At 37.0% G+C, this 19298-nt stretch overlaps 1 protein-coding gene, 1 long non-coding RNA gene and 1 pseudogene across 11 annotated transcripts in view; all 3 read left to right on the top strand.

Moving 5' to 3' along the window:
• Positions 1-19298, top strand: part of LOC309861654 — a 429230-nt gene that overhangs the window by 288547 nt on the left and 121385 nt on the right. The window lies entirely within an intron of this gene.
• The window catches only part of ATG10 (autophagy related 10), a 305650-nt gene that overhangs the window by 177090 nt on the left and 109262 nt on the right, over positions 1-19298 (top strand). The gene's annotated exons all lie outside the window — the stretch shown is intronic.
• Positions 1427-1911, top strand: LOC309861650 (transcription factor BTF3 pseudogene; annotated as a pseudogene). The gene has a single exon. The product of its transcript is annotated as a transcription factor BTF3 pseudogene (transcript).

Here is a 19298-nt window from a genome sequence, read left to right as displayed (position 1 = left end):
GCCCCAAGTTGAATGGGCTTTTTTAGAGAAACTGATGTAACTATTGTTACAAAAGCAACTAGAAAATTGCCTATCAGGGGTTCCTGGGTAGCTCAGTTGGTTGGACAACTGCCTTTGGCTCAGGTCATGATCCTGGAATCCTGGGATCAAGTCCCGAGTCGGGCTCCCAGCTCCATGACCTTCTCCCCTCTCATGCTCTCTCTCACTCTCTCTCTCAAATAAATAAATAAAATCTTAAAAAAAAAAAAAAAAAAAAACGAAAGAAAAGAAAATTGCCTATCAGGGACATCTTAGGGGGAGACATGATAGATATAGTTCCTTCAATACTATGTGCCAAGACTATTTCAATATATGTGTACACAGGCCATGCTGAGTTTTAGTTTGATTATCTTTTCTTATAAAAAGAGATTTTGATAATATTAGACTTCTACTTATTACATATCAATAATGAGAAATGTTTCTTAAAGTGAGTACTTTGTACACAAGTCTTTTCATGTTTTTCAGAAGCTAGCATTTTCTTTTCTTTTTTGTTCAAGATTTTATTTATTTATTTGTCAGAGAGAGAAAGAGAACACAAGCAGGAGGAATGGCAGGCAGAAGGAGAAGCAGGATGTTTGCTGAGCACAGAACCCCATGTGGGACTTCATCCTAGGACCTTGGGATCATGACCTGAGCAGAAGGCAGCCACTTAACCAACTGAACCACCCAGGCGTCCCTGGCATTTTCTGTTAATGGAAGACACTAGTGAAATGGTGTTCTGTGGACATAAGTGTGGACTTTGCACACTTAGCAATCCTTCTGATATTGAAGTTTGGGGCCTTATGAATTTTCTTATTAATTTGCTTCAGGAAGTATTATTGATCAATTGGTTGAACCAAATTTCATTCACTATAAGACAGACACATTTTAATATTTGTGGCATATGAAATGTATATAGCTTCAGTCATTTTATGATAGATTTTTATTTTCTTTTAGTGTTTATGAGAATTTCTTCAGAAAATATTAAGATATTGATGTGGTATGTGTTTTTGACTTGTATTTACAATTCTATAATTAAAGAGATCTAACATATTGAAGTTATGAGTTTTGTAATTTTAAACTATAGTACTCTGCCCACACCATAAGTCTGTTGGAGGTAGACTGAAAATGCTTTAGTACTACCTGTAGACCTATGCTCATTCTTGTTGACACAGATGATATTAAAAACCTAGACATAATAGTTATTGGATGCCGACTCCATTAGGAACAGAAGGAGAAAATCTATTGCTTGCCAAATGAGAAAAATGTCATATAAAAAAGAAACTTTGCCTTTAGCTGCCATTTTACATCCCCGTTTTGCTTGTGCACCTAATCTCAGCTGGTCTGCTGGGGACCCCCTGAGCACCAACCCTAGTTCTCAACGTGGTCCCATTTCTGTTTCAACAAGATGAAAGGAACTATTATGAACCAGGAGAAACTCACCAAACTGTAAGCCCAAGTGAGCACTGGTGGGGAAAGAACTGCTCGCGGAAAGAAGGTGGTTCATAGAACGGCTACAGCAAATGATAACAAACTTCAGTTCTCCTTAAAAAGTTAGGGGTAAACAATATCTCGTTATTGAAGAAGTGAGTATGTTCACAAATCAAGGAACAGTGATCTGCTTTAACAACCCCAAAGTTCAGGCATCGCTGGCAGCAAACACTTCTCACCATTACAGGCCACGCTGAGACAAAGCAGCTGACAGAAATGCTACCCAGGGTCTTAAACCAACTCAGTGCAGACAGTCTGACCAGTTGAAGGAGACTGGCTGGAGCCCAGCCCAAACAATCTGTGGTTGGGAAAGCCCTACTTGCTACTGGAGAGGAGGAGGATGATGAAGTTCCAGATCTTGTGGAGAACTCAGAGGATGCTTCCAAGAAGGAAGCAAACTGAATTGAGTTAACTTCTGAAGAAGATAAAACCTGAAGAAGTTTTTGGGAGATGCTATTTTATAGTATGACTGCTTTTTAAAATTTTGTTCATGGATCTGATAAAAATGTAGATCTCTAATATCTTTAAGCCCAAGCCCCTTGGATACCGCAGCTCTTTTTCAGTTTTTGCTTACACACAATTCATTCTTTGCAGTTAAGCATGCCGAAGAAGCCTGGGAAGAAAGTTTGCAACAAGGTTAATAAAGTTCTTTGCCTAGTGAAAAAGAAAAAGAAACAAGATTCCAAATAAGAAAGCCAGGTATTATTAAGAATACAATGGTAAACATTATTAAATTGTGCTCTTTTAGAGACTTAAATGAATTTTCCAAAATATAAAAATATTGACCACACTTGGCCTATACACATTTTCAAGGCATAGTTTTTATTATTTATACCTGTGTTTGTATCTTCATGTATTGGTACATTTGTATCTGTATTTATTCTTTTTAGTTACAGAGAACAATTCTGGAAAACATTTTGCTTCAACCTGTAGTCCATATGGTATGATGCAAGGCAAAAAAGGACAGATCTGTGGGGAGCTCTTAGGGAGGCTGTCTTTCCCAACAGTGTATAACTGATGCCCTTGCTTAATACATGGGCAGCTTAGCTTTCTGGAAGCAACTGTTAGATCCCAGGGCTTGGTCTTCCTCCTTATAGGTTTGTAGGTCCTTTCTCACACACAGTTTGAAAAGTTTTCATTTGAGGGATCCTATCTTGATCCTAGGTTGAAATCCTTAACTAATATGATACGTACTATGTTGAACTGACTTGAGGTATACCTTCTAAAGATCATGATTTATTCTACAGGGAGAAGTATTAAATTAAAATGGAGGGATTGAGTACTTTTGCCTCTTTTTTCTTTCTTCCCAACTCCTCCTGAAGAAAAAAGGTTTGAACCTTTCCACCACTTGCATTTTTAAAAACTTTGCACAAATAACTCATCAGGCTTCAGATTCTTTATCTGCAGACAAGGATAATAATACCTATTATGTAAGGATTATGGTAATCAAATTCAATAAACATCTTCTGGGCTCTTTCTGTATCCTCGGTCTAGTAAAATGTAAAATAATTTCTTTGTAAAACTTTTAGCACAGTATCTGGTACATAGAGATAAACAATTATGATTCTCTTTGCATTCTAAAATGAGGTCCTAATATAACAGGGACCCCAGTGAGCCCATAGTCCCAGCCCTTATCCCATGAACCTCTCAGTTGAGCTTTCTCACACTGTGCTTATGAGATTGGGGTTCACTCTCTCATAAACCTGACTGCCTCTTTATTTTTCTTTTTCTACCACGTTTCTTTGGTATGTTGATAGATCCATTTCTCAGCTTCCCTCTCTTGTCCTGCTTTCCACCTCTCTCTCTCCTCCCTGAAAGACTTATCTTTCCTTTAGAAGTCCAGATTAAATTACAGTACATGTATGCACGCCCTAGGTGGTCTTCACTGGCTCTCCCATTGCTTCTGCCTACAGGTTTTTTTTTGTTTTTTGTTTTTTTTTTTTTAAGCTCAGTGAGCATTCACAAAGCAATCACACCCATGTATCCAATATCCAGATAAAGAAACAGAACATTACCAGAACCATAGGACCCCCTCTGAGGCTCTTAGTCACTACTTACTCTCCAGTGGTTATGCTAATTTGATTTCTACACTTAGAATTATTTTCCCTCTTGTTTCTTTGTGTTTGTTTGTTTGTTTAAAGTTTCTATCTTTAAATAGTTTTACACCCAACATGGGGGTCAAACTTATAGCCCCCAGATCAGGAGTCATAATATTCACCGAGTAACCCAGCCAGGTGCCTTTGCCTCTTCTCTTTTAATCTTATATAAATATGTCACATACTATATATTCTTTAGTGTCTTTCTTTCTTTTTTTTTTTTAATTTTTAAAGATTTATTTATTTGAGAGAGAGAGTGCACAAATGGGGGGAAGGACAGAGAAAGAGAGAGAATCCCAGACAGACTCCCCACTGAGCAGGTAGTCCAACACGAGGCTGCATCTCACTGAGATCATGAGCTGAAACCCCTCTAAAAGCATATTATAGAATATAATAAGACAGACGTAAAAGGGTGTGCCTGGCTGGCTAAGTCAGTTAAGCATCTGACTTTTGGTTTCAGCACAGGTCATGACCTCAGGGTGAGATCCAGCCCTGCGTGGGGCTTCCTGCTCAGCAGGGAGTCGGCTTGGGATTCTCTCTCTCCCTCTCCCTCTGCCCTTATCCCCTCTTGTGCTCTCTCTCTCTAAAATAAATAAAATCTTAAAAATAAATAAATAACAGTGTTTTTAGATAATACTAAAATATTTTCTGTTGGTTTTGCATCCAACTTTGAACAGTTACAAAATGTCAATATAAAAAATTAAATACATGGAGACACCTGGGTGTCTCAGTCTGTTAAGTTGCTGCCTTTGGCTCAGGTCATGATCCCAGGATCCTGGGATCGAGTTCTGCATCGGGCTCTTTGTCCAACAGGGAGCCTGCTTCTCTCTCTGCCTCTGCCTGCCACTCTGCCTGTGTGTGTTCTCTCCCTGACAAATAAATAAGTAAAATCTTAAAAAAAAAAAAAAAAAGATTAAATACATGGAATCTGTTTTTCTGGATAATAATCAGGAAACTGATTTAACATTTGATTTTGAGTTTAAACTAAGTGGTGATGTCAGTTGGCCAGATACTATACTAGTTTTTGGCTGCCATATTGAGATTAACTAAAGGCAATAAATAAAATAGAGTTATAACAGTTTAAAGCTAATAGTTCTGAGGCTGTGCTCGCTTCGGCAGCACATATACTAATAGTTCTGAGGCACCTGGGTTCTTCAGTCTGTTGAGCATCCAACTCTTTTTTTTTTTTTTTTTAAAGATTTTATTTATTTATTTGACAGAGAGAAATTACAAGTACACTGAGAGGCAGGCAGAGAGAGAGAGAGAAGGAAGCAGGCTCCCTGCTGAGCAGAAAGCCCGATGCGGGACTCGATCCCAGGACCCTGAGATCATGACCTGAGCCGAAGGCAGCGGCTTAACCCACTGAGCCACCCAGGCGCCCCGAGCATCCAACTCTTGATTTCAGCTCAGGCCATTATCTTGCGGTTGTGAAATTATCAGAGCCTGGTGTCAGGCTCTGTGCTCAGCTCAGAGTCGGCTTGTCCTTCTCCCTCTGCTCCTCCTCCCCCTGCTACCACACACCCCATCTCAAATAAGTAAATAGAATCTTTGAAAAAAATAAATAAAACTTACAGCTTTTTCTTTCTTTCTTTTTTTTTTTTTTTAAAGATTTTATTTATTTATTTGTCAGAGTGGGAGCGCGAGCACAGGCAGACAGAGTGGCAGGCAGAGTCAGAGGGAGAAGCAGGCTCCCTGCGGAGCAAGGAGCCGGATGTGGGACTTGATCCCAGGATGCTGGGATCATGACCTGAGCTGAAGGTAACTGCTCAACCAGCTGAGCCACCCAGGCATCCCCCAACTTACAGCTTTTTCTTAAACATCATTCTTTTCTTTTCTTTTTTTAAAGATTTTATTTATTTATTTGACAGACAGAGATCACAGGTAGGCAGAGAGGCAGGCAGAGAGAGAGGAAGGAAGCAGGGTCCCCGCTGAGCAGAGAGCCTGATGCGGGGCTTTATCTCAAGACCCTGGGATCATGACCTGAGCCTAAGGCAGAGGTTTTAACCCACTGAGCTACCAGGCACCCCAACATCATTATTTTATTTAATTAACTTTTAGACAAGGGTCTAAGGAGTACACTTTTTGAGACCTGCTGGTCTTAAAGGACACAGAACTTAAGCCTTGTTGTTGAAGTTCTATGTGAAATTATACTGAATGACCATCACTAAGATCTCTTCTTATTATTATTATTTCCTAGGGGGAAATCATCTGGAATATAAATTTATATTTGTTTATATGTATTTTTATTTCAAAATGTCTAGTATTTATTGAGGTAGGTGTTTTGAAATAAACGTGACATAACACGAGTTGATTGTTGTCAGTTCATACTGTATCACAGAGTCTAGAAAGGACTGAGTTATTATGATGAACATGTAATAATGTCAGCATTTGATGTCAGACACTTGCTTTTAATGACATAAACACAGCTGAAGCCTGATAAATGGCCTTCCTTGACATTTTCTCAGAAAATATCAGTAATTTCATTCAGAAATGAAATTTTCTCTACAGAGGCTTTCAGAAATTGCTCAGTACTTTACTGTACTGGTATTGGCTAATAGGGTAAATGGATTACCATAAGGAATGAAAAAAACATAACTTTTATTGGATACTATTTTCATTTTACAACAAACCACATCATAACTTTCCTGTGTTCATTCAATATTGGATATATATTATGTTAAATGAAAATGAATCACATATTCTGAATATTTTTTCCATACTTCAGAATGCCTTTTTTAGATATTGTCTAACTGCCAGCTAATTTACAGCTCCGAAACCTTGTTGTATCATTTCTGAATAGAGCATTCAATAATTTAAAGTGAAGTGAATCACTGTATGATGAATTGCTGTTAAATCTTTTGGGATGTAAGGGTTTCTTCGCTACAGTCATATATGTGATTGTACATTTCAGTGAGGATGCCCTCTGAAAATTAGAGGACGTATTCATGAGCTGAATTTCCAAAAACAAATCTAATGTTTTGACAGCCCTGTTCAAAAGACAGCAGCTCAGCATTTCAGAGGTTGCCATGCATTGGATGGTGAGCCTGTGAATATCCTCTGTGCTCTGACCTTCCGCTTCCTCCTCTGCCTGGCCGCTATTGTCCTGTGGCCCTAACAGGGAGGCACCTAGTCGCCAACTAGTCTCTCATCTCAGCAGTCACAGGGAGGGTGGGGGTAAATGTTGTGAATCCCAGCACAAGAATGTTGTCAGTGGCACATGGTCGTGGCTTTAGAACCCTTGTTCTTGTTCACATAACGATTCCTTCCTTCCTTCCTTCCCTCCCTCCCTCCCTCCCTCCCTTCTTTCCTTCTTAAAGTTTTTATTTATTTATTTGAGAGAGAGAGAGAGACAGAGAGAGCATGAGTGGGGGTAGGGCAGAGGCAGAGGGGGAAGCCGACTCCCCACTGATCAGGTAGCCAGACACAGGGCTTCATCCCAGGACCCTGAGCTCGTGACCTGAGCTGGAGACAAATGCTTAACTGACTGAGCCACCCAGGTGCCCCAACACATGACAATTTCTTAAGGAAAAATCACTTCCAAGCTCTGCAGAATAGATTTAAAATACTATTTTGACATTCTCAAGCTGATTTCAACAAAATTCTTACTGCCTAAATGTTAAGAATAGAATAAATATTTTCATAAATTCTTTGAAAGTAACCATAAGCAGATCCAAATATATTGACTTTTTTTTTCTATTTGGCTTCTTCTGACTAGACTTTTAATATTACTGCATTTCAGTTTTACAAATAATCAAGAATGTGCATGAAACCTTAATTTCCAACACAGAAGGATAATTGCTTGGTGATCATTTACTTTCTTTAAAACATAACTGAATATAAACTAGGATAGGAACTAAGAGAAAGAGTGCTTTTTAAACATGGATGGTATTGAAATGGCATGTGAAATCAAATGACATATGAAAAATGCACTCACTTTTTTTTTTTTCTGTCTTATACCTGTAACTTAAAGTGGACCTAGGATCTAGTTCATCTGTTTAGTCACAGAATCATAGATAACATCTTACTGATCACTAGTAGTCTGTAAGGTTGGGAAATGGAACCTACCCTGTTAAGAGATTTGCTTAGTAACAAGAGTTAACTCCAGCATCTGTGCCACTTAATTACATAAATCCACCGCTCTTGCCCATTTACCTATGGTTTACCATTGTTCTTTGTTCATCGACAAAGGTAAGATCTCATCTAACATGTTTTATATTAAAGATATTTTTAGTACACTTGAAAGCACAGAAAACACGAATTTATGAGAAAAGACACAAACCTTTAACAGTGACGTCTCTTCTGGTCTCAGGTTAATCTTTCTGAGCTATCAGTTCTAAATATATATATATATATATATATATATATATATTTTATTTTTTACATATATATATATATATAAATATATATATATATATATATTTTTTTTTTAAACTGAGGGTTGCTGGAAGGGAGCGGGGTGGGAGGGATGGGGTAACTGGGTGATGGACATTGGGGAGGGTATGTGCTATGGTGAGTGCTGTGAATTGTTTAAGACTGATGATTCACAGACCTGTACCCCTGAAGCAAATAGTACATTATTTGTTAAAAACAAACAAACAAACAAACAAAGCACCAGAAATAGTAACACCAAAAAAAAAAAATTAACTCCACTAAGTCCTATCATAGCTCTTAAGTACATATATGCCAAAACAACTGAAGTGTGTTGTGTGAATCAACATTCCCTAACCCAACCTGACTTTCTTACTACTCTTTCTATAAGCAAGCAGAAGACCATTTAAAGTAAGAAAAGTGGAGGAGAACGGAGAAGTAATAAAGGGCAATTTGAGCAGTAAGTGCACTATGGTATCCGTGGGACCCTTCTCCAACTTCATGTGATAGCGTGCAGTATAGAAAAGGTTCTTTCAGCAAGTGTTTAGGAAAGTGTGTTCCAAAAGATCTGCATAACATTAGTGTAACCAAGTGTTCCTCTATGTGGCTTCCTGTTTTGGAATTAAATGCCTTCAGGGTGCTCAGAATAACTCTGTTTAGAAACACAGGGAGAAGTTAACCTCTTATGTTCCTCATAGGTTTTTAAAAACTATAGATTAATTTGGAAACAAAAGAGCTCATCCTACTTTGTTTCTCAGTAGTTTTTAGCTAAAATTTAAAATTGCTTATATATAAAATAGATAGTTTAACTAAAAACAAAAAAAAGGTATAAATGGGAATTCTGACAGTAGTTATTACCACTGAAATTGCAACATGAGTTTTGTCTCTTTATAAACAATTTTGTTAGACCAACTCTTTTGCAGATAGGGTTATTTCCAAATGAACTCAATTAAAAATTTCAACTCTGGTTATTTGTAGGAGGTATATGCATGGAGCAGATGAGCTGAATCTATATTTACTTCTTTGTAGTGTTATTGTTCAACATTCCTAACTTGCTGCTGCAAAGCCAGCAGAGGGAGCACCAAACAATATTTTTGTTTAGCTTGAAGCTTAATAATGTAGTTGAAACTTTTTTCCACCATTTTCATTTAAAAAGCTACCTACACCTAGTTATTGGTTATACATTTTTACCATATAATGTAGTTCTGACTTTTTCTAATTCTTCTTTGAAATTAAAAGACGTAAAAGAGCCTTTTTTGTGCAATTCCATTCTACACATGATTGTTAAATGTGTAATATACTGTGTATTAGACTTCACAAGTCACAGAGTCAAAGGTGAATACACCGTTGTCTCAGTCCTTAAGGAGTTTTTTTTTTTTTTTTTTAAGGTTTTATTTATTTATTTGACAGAGGCAGAGAAAGAACACAAGCAAAGGGAACAGCAGGCAGTGAAGAGGGAGAAACAGGCCTCCTGCTGAGCAGGGAGCCCAATTCAGGGCTCCATCCCAGGACTTTGGGATTATGACCTGAGCTGAAGGCAGATGCTTAATGACTGAGCCAACCAGGTGCCCCTTTAGGAATTTATAATCTAGTTGAAGATGGAATTGTAAAGATTCTTCTATTTACAGGTAAAATATGGGCCACCTACCTTGATGAGGATCAGTGGAGGTATTATTGAGAAGGTGATATTTGAATTGGACTTTGAAAGAGAGGTCTCCTAAATGGAAATTCTAGCCTGGAGGAAACAGTATAAATGCAGGGTGTATTTGGGGAAAGGAAATTATAGGGCTGTGCTTTGATAGAACATGGGTGATAGAGGGTATGTAGTAGCAGATGAGGTCAGAAAGCTAAGTTGGGGTCAGATAAAGGAGCACTTGAAATCCTTGCTTAGGAGTTTTGGTTTTATTCTTTTGGCAAAGGAGAACAAGTTGCAAGACCATTAAAAGGGGAAAAAATGGTGTTTTAATAAAGTAATCCTTCATTCAGGGTAAAAGGTTACCCAGAGAACTGAGATATTAAAATTAAGCACTTTTTAAAAATTATTTTTGAGAGAGAGAAGGCAAGCTGGTGCTTATAAGTGGAGGGCAGGGGAGAGAGAGGGAGAGAGAGATCTTAAGCAGGCTCCATGCTCAGCACAGAACCGGGCTCAGGGCTCAATCTCAAGACCTTGAGATCATGACCTGAGCCAAAGTAAGGAGTTGGATGCTCAAATGACTGAGCCACCCAGGAGCCCCTAAAATTGAACATTTTTGTCTAAGATAATATGACATATTGTAACAGCCTAGATAATAATGTCTTCTATTTGTATACACATCATACATGTTTGCGTGTATTTATATAGACACCTATGTGTGGATGTGTGTATATTCACACACATACGGTATATACAAAAATACTGTTCCTAAACTATATATATATATATGTATATATGTGTCCTTTAGAGTTATCCTGTGATTTAAAGATTTGTACTAAAAATATGTTAGGCAATGTGTACAAGGTCTCAAAGCAAATTCAGGGCAAAGCTGGTGCTCAAATTCTAGGTCTTTTGAGTCCAGACCTGCTATCGTTTTCATCAGAGTGTCTGCTTTTGCGTTAGATGTTGTCAGTGTGGGCAGGAAGGATAGAATGTGTGTGAGACACATTATGGAGGTATAAAAGGAGTAGATACAAGGACAAGAAAGGAGTTGAAGACAACTCCTGGGTTCTCATTCTCTGTGACGAGGAAGCCAAATGTGTTGCCCCTGCCCGCATTGAAGATATCAAGAGGGGAGAGAGATAGGCCAGGGGTGGGAGGGGCAGGTGGAAGATAATTCAACTTTGGCTTGTCAAATTCAGGATGCTGGAGGGCATCTTTGTGAAGATGTCTAGCATATACTTCCCATTTTAGGTTTGGAGCTCAGAAGAGAAGCCAGAGCTAGAGTTTTGAGAGTGGATGAGATAATTCAGAGAAATGAGACCGAGAAGAGGAGTGAAATAAGAACCGCCCTTGGGGGATGCCTGTGTGTGGGCCCGTAGGGAAAGAAGCAGCGTGGGCAGAAGCCTGCAGAGACACTGACTGAGATGCGAGCAGTCAGGAGAATGTCCCATTCGTCACTCAACAATATTTGCATTGCTGCTGTGTGCAAGGCACTGAAGCCTCTGTTTGGAGTGTGAAAGGAGGGTGTCCTAGTAGAGTCAGCTGTGGCGGGGGACAGTTGAAGACGGGAACTGAGCAGAGGTCACCGGATTTGTTTACTCAGGAGAATCAGACTTCCTAAATATGCACAGAACTTTAGTTTGTGTCCTAAAAACAAAATAGACTTCTGCCTCATAACTCTGTTTATGAGAAGTTAGATCCCAGAGGATCTTGGCTCAAGATCTATGAACTATGACCTTGATATCCATGTGTGTTGTTTGTAGGTCAAACTTATTTCTATAGTTTCCAAAAGATGTACAATCCCTTGTAACCTTGATTATTTATCTTTATTTTATGTCTACTTCCAATTTGATTTTTGGTAACAGAGGAAAAAAATCACTGTTATCTTTGTATAGTAAGTTCATTATAAAAAATTAAAATACATAGAAGAAATTTAAAAATTATCCCTCAGATAACCACCATAATAAATTGGATAGCCAGAAATACACCTTCTTTCCTTTTCTACTTCCTCCTCCCTCCCTTTTCTCTTCTCTCTAAAGGATTAAGTGCATTTTTACTTAAATGGATAGAAAGCAAAGGAAACTAAAAGGTACCTAAAAGAAATGTAGAACTTCCAAATAGGTACTTCACTACAAATAGTATACATTTTGGAAGACCCTTAAAAAGATTTGGGGAAATGATGTTAGATTCATGATTTTCAGATGCAAATTTCTGTTCAGAACTTATATGTGTTCTGTTTTGAATGATGTACATATATACTCCACCTTCTTGTCCTCTCCCTATTTTTGTTCGTTATGCATTATTTTTACCAGTTTGAGCTTTATAGCATTCATATTCTGTTTGTAATTAAGGTCTATACTTGTTTAATTCTAGTTCTGTATTTAACTGGAATATAATTAACTGGAGTTCAGTACTCACTATGTTTTTTTTTTTTTTTTACCTTGGCTTTTTCACCCTTGAATTTTTTTTTTTTAAAGATTTTATTTATTTATTTGCCAGAGAGAGATCACAAGTAGGCAGAAAAGCAGGCAGAAAGAGAGGAGGAAGCAGGCTTCCTGCTGAGCAGAGAGCCCGATGTGGGGCTCGATCCCAGGACCCTGGGATCATGACCTGAGCCGAAGGCAGAGGCTTTAACCCACTGAGCCACCCAGGCGCCCGCACCCTTGAATTTTAATTTTGACTTTTATTTTAGTTGTCTCACTTCCATCATTAAGTAGAATTCTCTATGAATGTGTCATAGTGGCTGTTTCATGTTGAGAATGCCTTTGTTATATTTATCCTATGCTGTTATCTTGGTCAGACAGTTGGCTCTTGGGACCTAGTTTCTTTCCTTCAGAACTCTACAAACACTGGTCAATTGTCCTCTGGTGGTGAAAGTTGCTGTAGAGAAATCTGATGCTACCTTAACTGTTCTTGGTTTTGTGTGATTTCCATTTTTTCTTTTCTTCTCTTTTCTCTTCCCTTTAAAAAAATTTTCTTTGCATCTTTTATCCAATTTTAATGCTATAAGCATGTGGAAAATAGATTAAATTGAAATTTTATTTCAAAATATGCCCAAGAATAAAATCCTAGGTGGACTGAATAATTAAAAACTTTGAATGAATGCATACAACTTGTAAATGAAAACACTGGTGACACTGTAACTTTCTAAGAATGGCCTCAAGATAGAAACCGTGATGAAGGGGCATCTAGGTGGTTCAGTTGGTTGTCTAACTCTTTGTTTTATCTCAGATCTTGATCATGGAAGCTAGCCCTGTGTTGGGCTCCACACTCAGTACAGAGTCTGCTTCATATTTTTTTCTCCCTTTTCCCACTTCTTGCTTCTTGCCCGCCAGCCTCTCCCGCTGCCCACCCCCCATCATGTGTGCGCGTGCTCTCTCTCTCAAATAAGTAAATAAATAAAATCTTTTAAAAAAGAAAAGAGAAACCCTAGAGAAATGGTCTGTAGTTTTTTGTTTTTTGTTTTTGTTTTTTTGCATTGAAAGATAAAAAAAGGAAACAAAAACCAACAGCAAAATATGAATCATGTTAAAGGTCGTAACGAATGTTAAAATCATGTTAAAATAGTTGTGGGACACCTGGGTGGCTCAGTTGGTTGGGCAGCTGCCTTCGGCTCAGGTCATGATCCCAGCGTCCTGGGATCGAGTCCCACTTCGGGCTCCTTGCTCCGCAGGGAGCCTGCTTCTCCCTCTGACTCTGCCTTCCACTCTGCCTGTGCTCGCTCTCGCTCGTTCGCTCTCTGACAGATAAATAAATAAAATCTTTAAAAAAAAAATCATGTTAAAATAGTCATAACAAATAATGGATGGTGGATGTTTGTTGTATGTGTATGTATGTTTTCTTCAGGATAAAATCAATACTGCAAAACAAAAGTGTGTAAAGGGTATGTAGAGTCATTTAAAAAGTGGAATAGTTCAGGAGAAGACAAGACAATCATTTTATGTAGACATAGCGGTGAACTTTTAGAAAAAGATTTATGTATTTATTTTAGGCAGAGGGAGAGAGCATGCATGCATGTGTGTACAAATTGGGGAGGGGCAGAGGGAGAGAATCTCAAGCTGATTCCGCTGAGTGTAGCATCCTTTGGGGAGCTCCATCTCACAACCCTGAGATCATGACCTTAGCCAAAATCAAGAGTCGGATGCATAACCAACTGAGCCACCCAGGGCCTCCAATAAAGGTGAGCATTTAAGAAATCAGAAAGACATTTTCCTCTTTGGAACACAAGATTTTTCAGTAGTTACATATATTGGATTACACAGGCTTGAACATCCCTCAAGCTGTGAAATTCCATTCTAAGATGTTTATGTCTTATCCTTGGTGTTAGATTGTTTTTTCCTTGATAAGTCCAAGAAAGATATCTTATACATCTTTCTGCTCTTCATAGTGCATTGCTCAGAACTATGTATGTACTGTTCCTGAAATAAATACTTGCTGGGTAATAATTGTAACGAGCTTTCTCAAATTGGTGTTTGCTAGCCATTCTTTTATGAAATATATTTGAAATTTTTAGAATCTTTTGTATAGATACTTTAATGATAGTAGATTGTTTTAGATTTTTTAAAGCAATTTTTGATATTTAGTCTTATATATAGTAGAATTTTGATTAATGCATTTTACTATTTAAATAGAAAGGTTTATTCTTTTATAGGGTAATGGTATACCTAAGCCTCATTTTGCAAAATTCAATCTTTGTTCCTTTTACTAGATGATCATATACAGATTCATAGTTTTAGACCCTGATTCCTTAAGAACTGCAAGGAATTTTGTTTACTTTGTACCTGGTTTATTGGACACAAATGCTATAATTATTAAAGAACTTTTAAAATGATTTTCATGTGAAATGACAAGACTGGCATGAATATGCACATTTGCTTATATGGGTAAAGGTTAGTGACAATCATTTTTGTTATGTCATTTTGTTGATATAAATAGGGAAACTGAAGGTTTTCTTAAATGAAGGGGCATATTCAAAGTGACAGTATGATTTTGTAGCCTATTTAACAGCAAACTTTCTTTGGAGAACCATATGTATAAGCGGTTAGTGATATTAAAATTGGTACCAGCCTTGGGATACCAAACGTATTTATTTTTAACTTTTATGCAGATATAGTTATTAAAATGTACATTTCAAGTACATTTCAAGTGTCTTTCAAAGTAATTTTGAAGGATTTCCATTTGAGAAGTAAGGAGATAGGTTTTTTAGTTATTAATCCAAATATAGTAATATAGTTTATTGATCTTTCTATGATTTTTAAAATTAGCAGTGAGAAGAGTCACAGACGCGGCTTGTTGACATATTGCAATCCATATGTGTGCTTTTCTGATAAGGAAGGTATAGCATATACCATCCCTCCAGAACATTTAGCACCAGATTTATGATTTTTCTAATTTGGTTTGTAGCTTGCCAAAGAGCATGTGAGTGCATATTTGATCAGAAGCATATTTTGCCTTGAATCAGATGAAGAATACTTAATGAGTCAATGCCAAGAAGCATTGCAGAGAAGATGCAGACTAGCAGACTAAAAAGGCTTTAAAATGCCTTAATGTGAAATATAATAGAGATAAAGCAATACTACATAAAAAGTAAAAAAGTTTTTTAGTTTTTCATGCCCATTCCCTTAATAAAATTTTCCACCATAACTATTGAGAATGCTATTTTGCATTTATGTGATGCATTTTGCATTTTTAATGGGGGTGAGGACTTACTTTGAGTGCATTATATTCATTCTCTTGGGGGCTGAGAAAGACACTGGCTGTACCTTAGAGGTGCCAATAGTTTTGTTCTCTCTAGCAAGTCTCTCTCTAAGAGTGAGTGCTAGAGTTACGAGTTTACCAATTAAAATTACATTTTTTCCTTGTTTGATAGGAATAAAAAAGGTATCTGTTTGAATTTAATTTCTGGGTTTATCAGTGAAGCTAGAAAATTTTTCTGTTTATTTAGCCATTTGTATTTCTTCTTTAATAAGTTACTTACTCTTTGTCCATTTTGCTGTTAAGGTACTCTCTTACTAGTTTGAGATTCCTTATTTTTGAAGGATAGTAGCACTTTGTGGTGGATATTACCAGTATTTTGCCTAGCTTTTTGTATTCTAACGTGATTTGTGGTGTTTTTTGGCATAGATAATTAAAAAAATAATTAATTTCAAATCTAATAATCTTTTTAGTCTATGATTTCTATCCTTGTTAAGATTTGAAAGAGCTGCACCAACCATACATGATATGAAATTTTCTTTTGAGAGTGATATAGGAGGGAATAATCAGGCCAAGCCCTTATTTTGCTTAGTTAAAATAGGTTATAAGGAATTACCTTTGTTGGAAAGTGTGATTTTTATTTATAATGGTTCGTTTACAGATATACCACATATATGGCTGGCTGTTTTGCCTCAGCCTGGGGAGGGCTCTTCCCAAATAAAATGTCTTCCAACATTGCTACCTCCTCACTGTGGAAGAAATGGACATGTTTCTAATGACACTCTTTTCTCTCCTTTTCTACCCTGAAGAGCACTTTTACATACAGAAATTATATCATGCATAATTATTTGGTTTCCTGGCTAGTGCACAATAGCAATAATAGTCTTTTCTCCCCTACTATTCATTGTATAAAATTTCTGCCATGTTTTGAGTTAATTGGGATTTTCAGGGTAGCCTGAAGAAACTGGTTTTAAGTACAAAACAAGTTACAAATAAACCTCGAGGGTGTAGGCCATTTGTAGCTCGTTTTGTGCTTGTCAGTCTTTTTGGGAAACTACATCTAAGGATCCTGGACCAGAAACAATCTAGTTGGTTTTGGATGGCTCTCCTGAGCCCTCAGGGATTCTGTACATTAGGTTTACAGTAAGACTTGTTTCTAAGTTCTGTAAAGTGAGAGATGGTCGGATTGGTGCACAAGTATGTCTTCTCTTCAGACTCTAGAACAGCATGACCCAATAGAATGTCCCGCAATGGTGTAAAATGTGTATCATATGACTATTCACTTACCAATCGGAAAAATATTCTGGATCCTTGCCATCCAGTATGGTAGCCACTAACCACATGTGGCTCTTGGGCACTTGAAATGTGGTTAGTATGACCGAGAAACCGAATTTTTAATGTTACATAATTTTAATTGATGTAAGTAATCACACAGGGCTAGCGCCTATTACATTGAAAAATATAGGTCTGAAGGTTTGTGTTGAATGGAGTAAAGTCCTCGGTTTCATACCAAATCACAGAAATTAATAAGTATAAAGTTTAATGCCTATTAAAGTCTCTGTCCGTTATTATCTAATAGAAAATGTTATAGAATACATTGCTCTTAGTTGGATCCTGTTTAGGAAAAACAAACTGTAAAAAATTTAAAAGACAATTTTGTGACAATCTAGGATTTTTTATTTAGTTGAATAGAGTTGACATGCAGTGTTACATCAGTTTTAGGTATACGACATAGCAATTCGACAAGTTTATACATTATGCTGTGCTCACCACAAGTGTAGTGGCCATCTGTCACCATACAAGCCTGTTATAGCGTCAGTGACTGTATACTCTATGCTGTGCCTTTTATTCCCATGACTTATTCATTCTATAGGTAGAAGCCTGTATCTCCCTCTCTCCATCCATTTTGCCCATTATCTTTCTCCCCTTCCCCCCTGCCAGCCATCAATTTGTTCTTTATAAATCTGATTCTGTTTTTAATTTATTCATTTGTTTTGTTGAGATTCCACAGGTAAATGAAATCATATGGTATTTGTCTTCTTCAGTCTGACTTACTTCATTTAGCACAATACTCTAGATCCGTACATGTTGTTGTGCCTAGCACAATCACATCTTTTTGCATGGCTGCATAATATGCCTCTGTGTGTGTGTGTGTGTGTGTATGTGTAACATCTTTCTTATCAGTTTTTATTCTGATGGACACTTGGGTTGCTTCCTTAACTTTGCTATCATAAATAATGCTGTAGTAAACGTGGGGGTTCATATAGCCTTTCAAATAGGTGTTTTCATTTTCTTTGGGTAAATACCCGGTAGTGGAATTATTTAATCACCTGGTATTTCTATATTTTAATTCTTTGAGAAACATCCGTACTGTTTCCACAGAAGCTGTACCTCCAGCAGTGTATAAGATTTCCTTTTTTCTGCGTCTTCACCACAGTTGTTATTTCTTGTCTTTTTTATTTTAGCCATTCTGACAGGTGGAAGGGGATATCTCATTTTTTTTTATTGTAGTTTTGATTTGCGTATCGCTGATGATAAGTGATACTGAGTATCTTTTCATGTGTTTGTTGGCCATCTTTGGAAGAATGTCTGTTCAAGTCCTCTGCCTATTTTTTGTTCAGATTGTTTGGTTTTTGATGTTCAGTCTAGGAAATTTAAACACAGCTTGGGCATTAGGTGATTTTATGGAATTTTTGTTACCTTTGTTAGGTGTGGTAATAGTGATGGGTTTGTGTTATTAATATATAACAATGAAGTTTTCAGATGGAATGTCGATACCCAGAGTTTGCTTTAGGGGAAAAATGTATTCGTTGGGGAGTGGATGAAATAAGATTGGCCAATGTTCACAGTTTTAGAGCTAGCTGAAGGACATTTTAATGGTTTTATACTTTTGTATGTGATGAAAAGTTTTCATGGTAAACAGTATTGAATTGGGAGAGCTCCTTTTATATCATATAGTTCAACATTTTGTCCAAGTTCATTTCCTCAGCCATTAAAGGCAGAGTTAGTATTCAAATCAGTCCTTCAGGTCTGAGTTCAATTGATTTTCTATGACAGCACACTGTATCACAGTTTAGACACATGGTTCTCCATCTCACCTGCTCGGTGACCCTTGACAAGTTATCTTGCACATTTCCCTCTTGGGTAGGTAAGGCCAAATTTGGTAGTAAGCAGGGCACATAGGTCGGCAGAGCGTAGTCTTTCATGGCAAGTTGGTTCAAGCTGGCATGTTATAGGATCCAGATCTGAAGACTACATACAGATAACAGCTTGGGAGGGAAACCAGAGGAGCAGTAGCAGTTGTGGATTCAAGAGAGGAAGAAGCAAGGTCAAATTCCCTAAGAGATTTGGCATAGATACATGATGGGACCAGCCAAAAGACTGAAAGCATAGTTTGTGTAGAAAATAAGGGTGCTGACTGCTAATTATTGGTGGGAGATAGGCTGCGTAGTCTAAGGACAGGTTTGCTAACTTGACATAGTCATATTGATATTCTTCATTGTGAAATTCTTGTTCCATTATACCTGATAATCTCTATTTCTTTAATATAAAATAATTTTATTTAATATGAAATAATTCTTTAATATAAAATAAAATAATTTTTCAGGGGCTGTTGAGGTCATCAAATCAACTCATTTATTTCCAAGTGTTATCAAATTCATGTTATATTTCCAAAGGGTAGTTGGCATTGAATTATGTGCCATAAAGATTATAAAATTTTATTTTGTATGTTCTCAAGAGGATTTTGAGATAAGTAGGTAATAGTTACAGTTATTCAAATGACACACATATTTGGTTAAATTGGTTATTAGTTGAAGTAGAGAAAAAGAGTTTTATTTATTTATAAAATGAAATTTATTTTATGAAACATAATTTATGAATTGTATTTGCACTTATATTTCTAGTATCAGGGCTATTAGTAAGCAAGAATTTCTCTGATCAGTAGATGAATGGCCACATGGCATACATTTTATATGTATATCATAAGTGTTTTT

The sequence above is a fragment of the Mustela nivalis genome (genome assembly GCF_964662115.1).
Source record: "Mustela nivalis genome assembly, chromosome: 3".
Taxonomy (NCBI): Eukaryota; Metazoa; Chordata; class Mammalia; order Carnivora; family Mustelidae; genus Mustela; species Mustela nivalis.
This window is presented reverse-complemented; position numbering and strand designations above follow the sequence as displayed.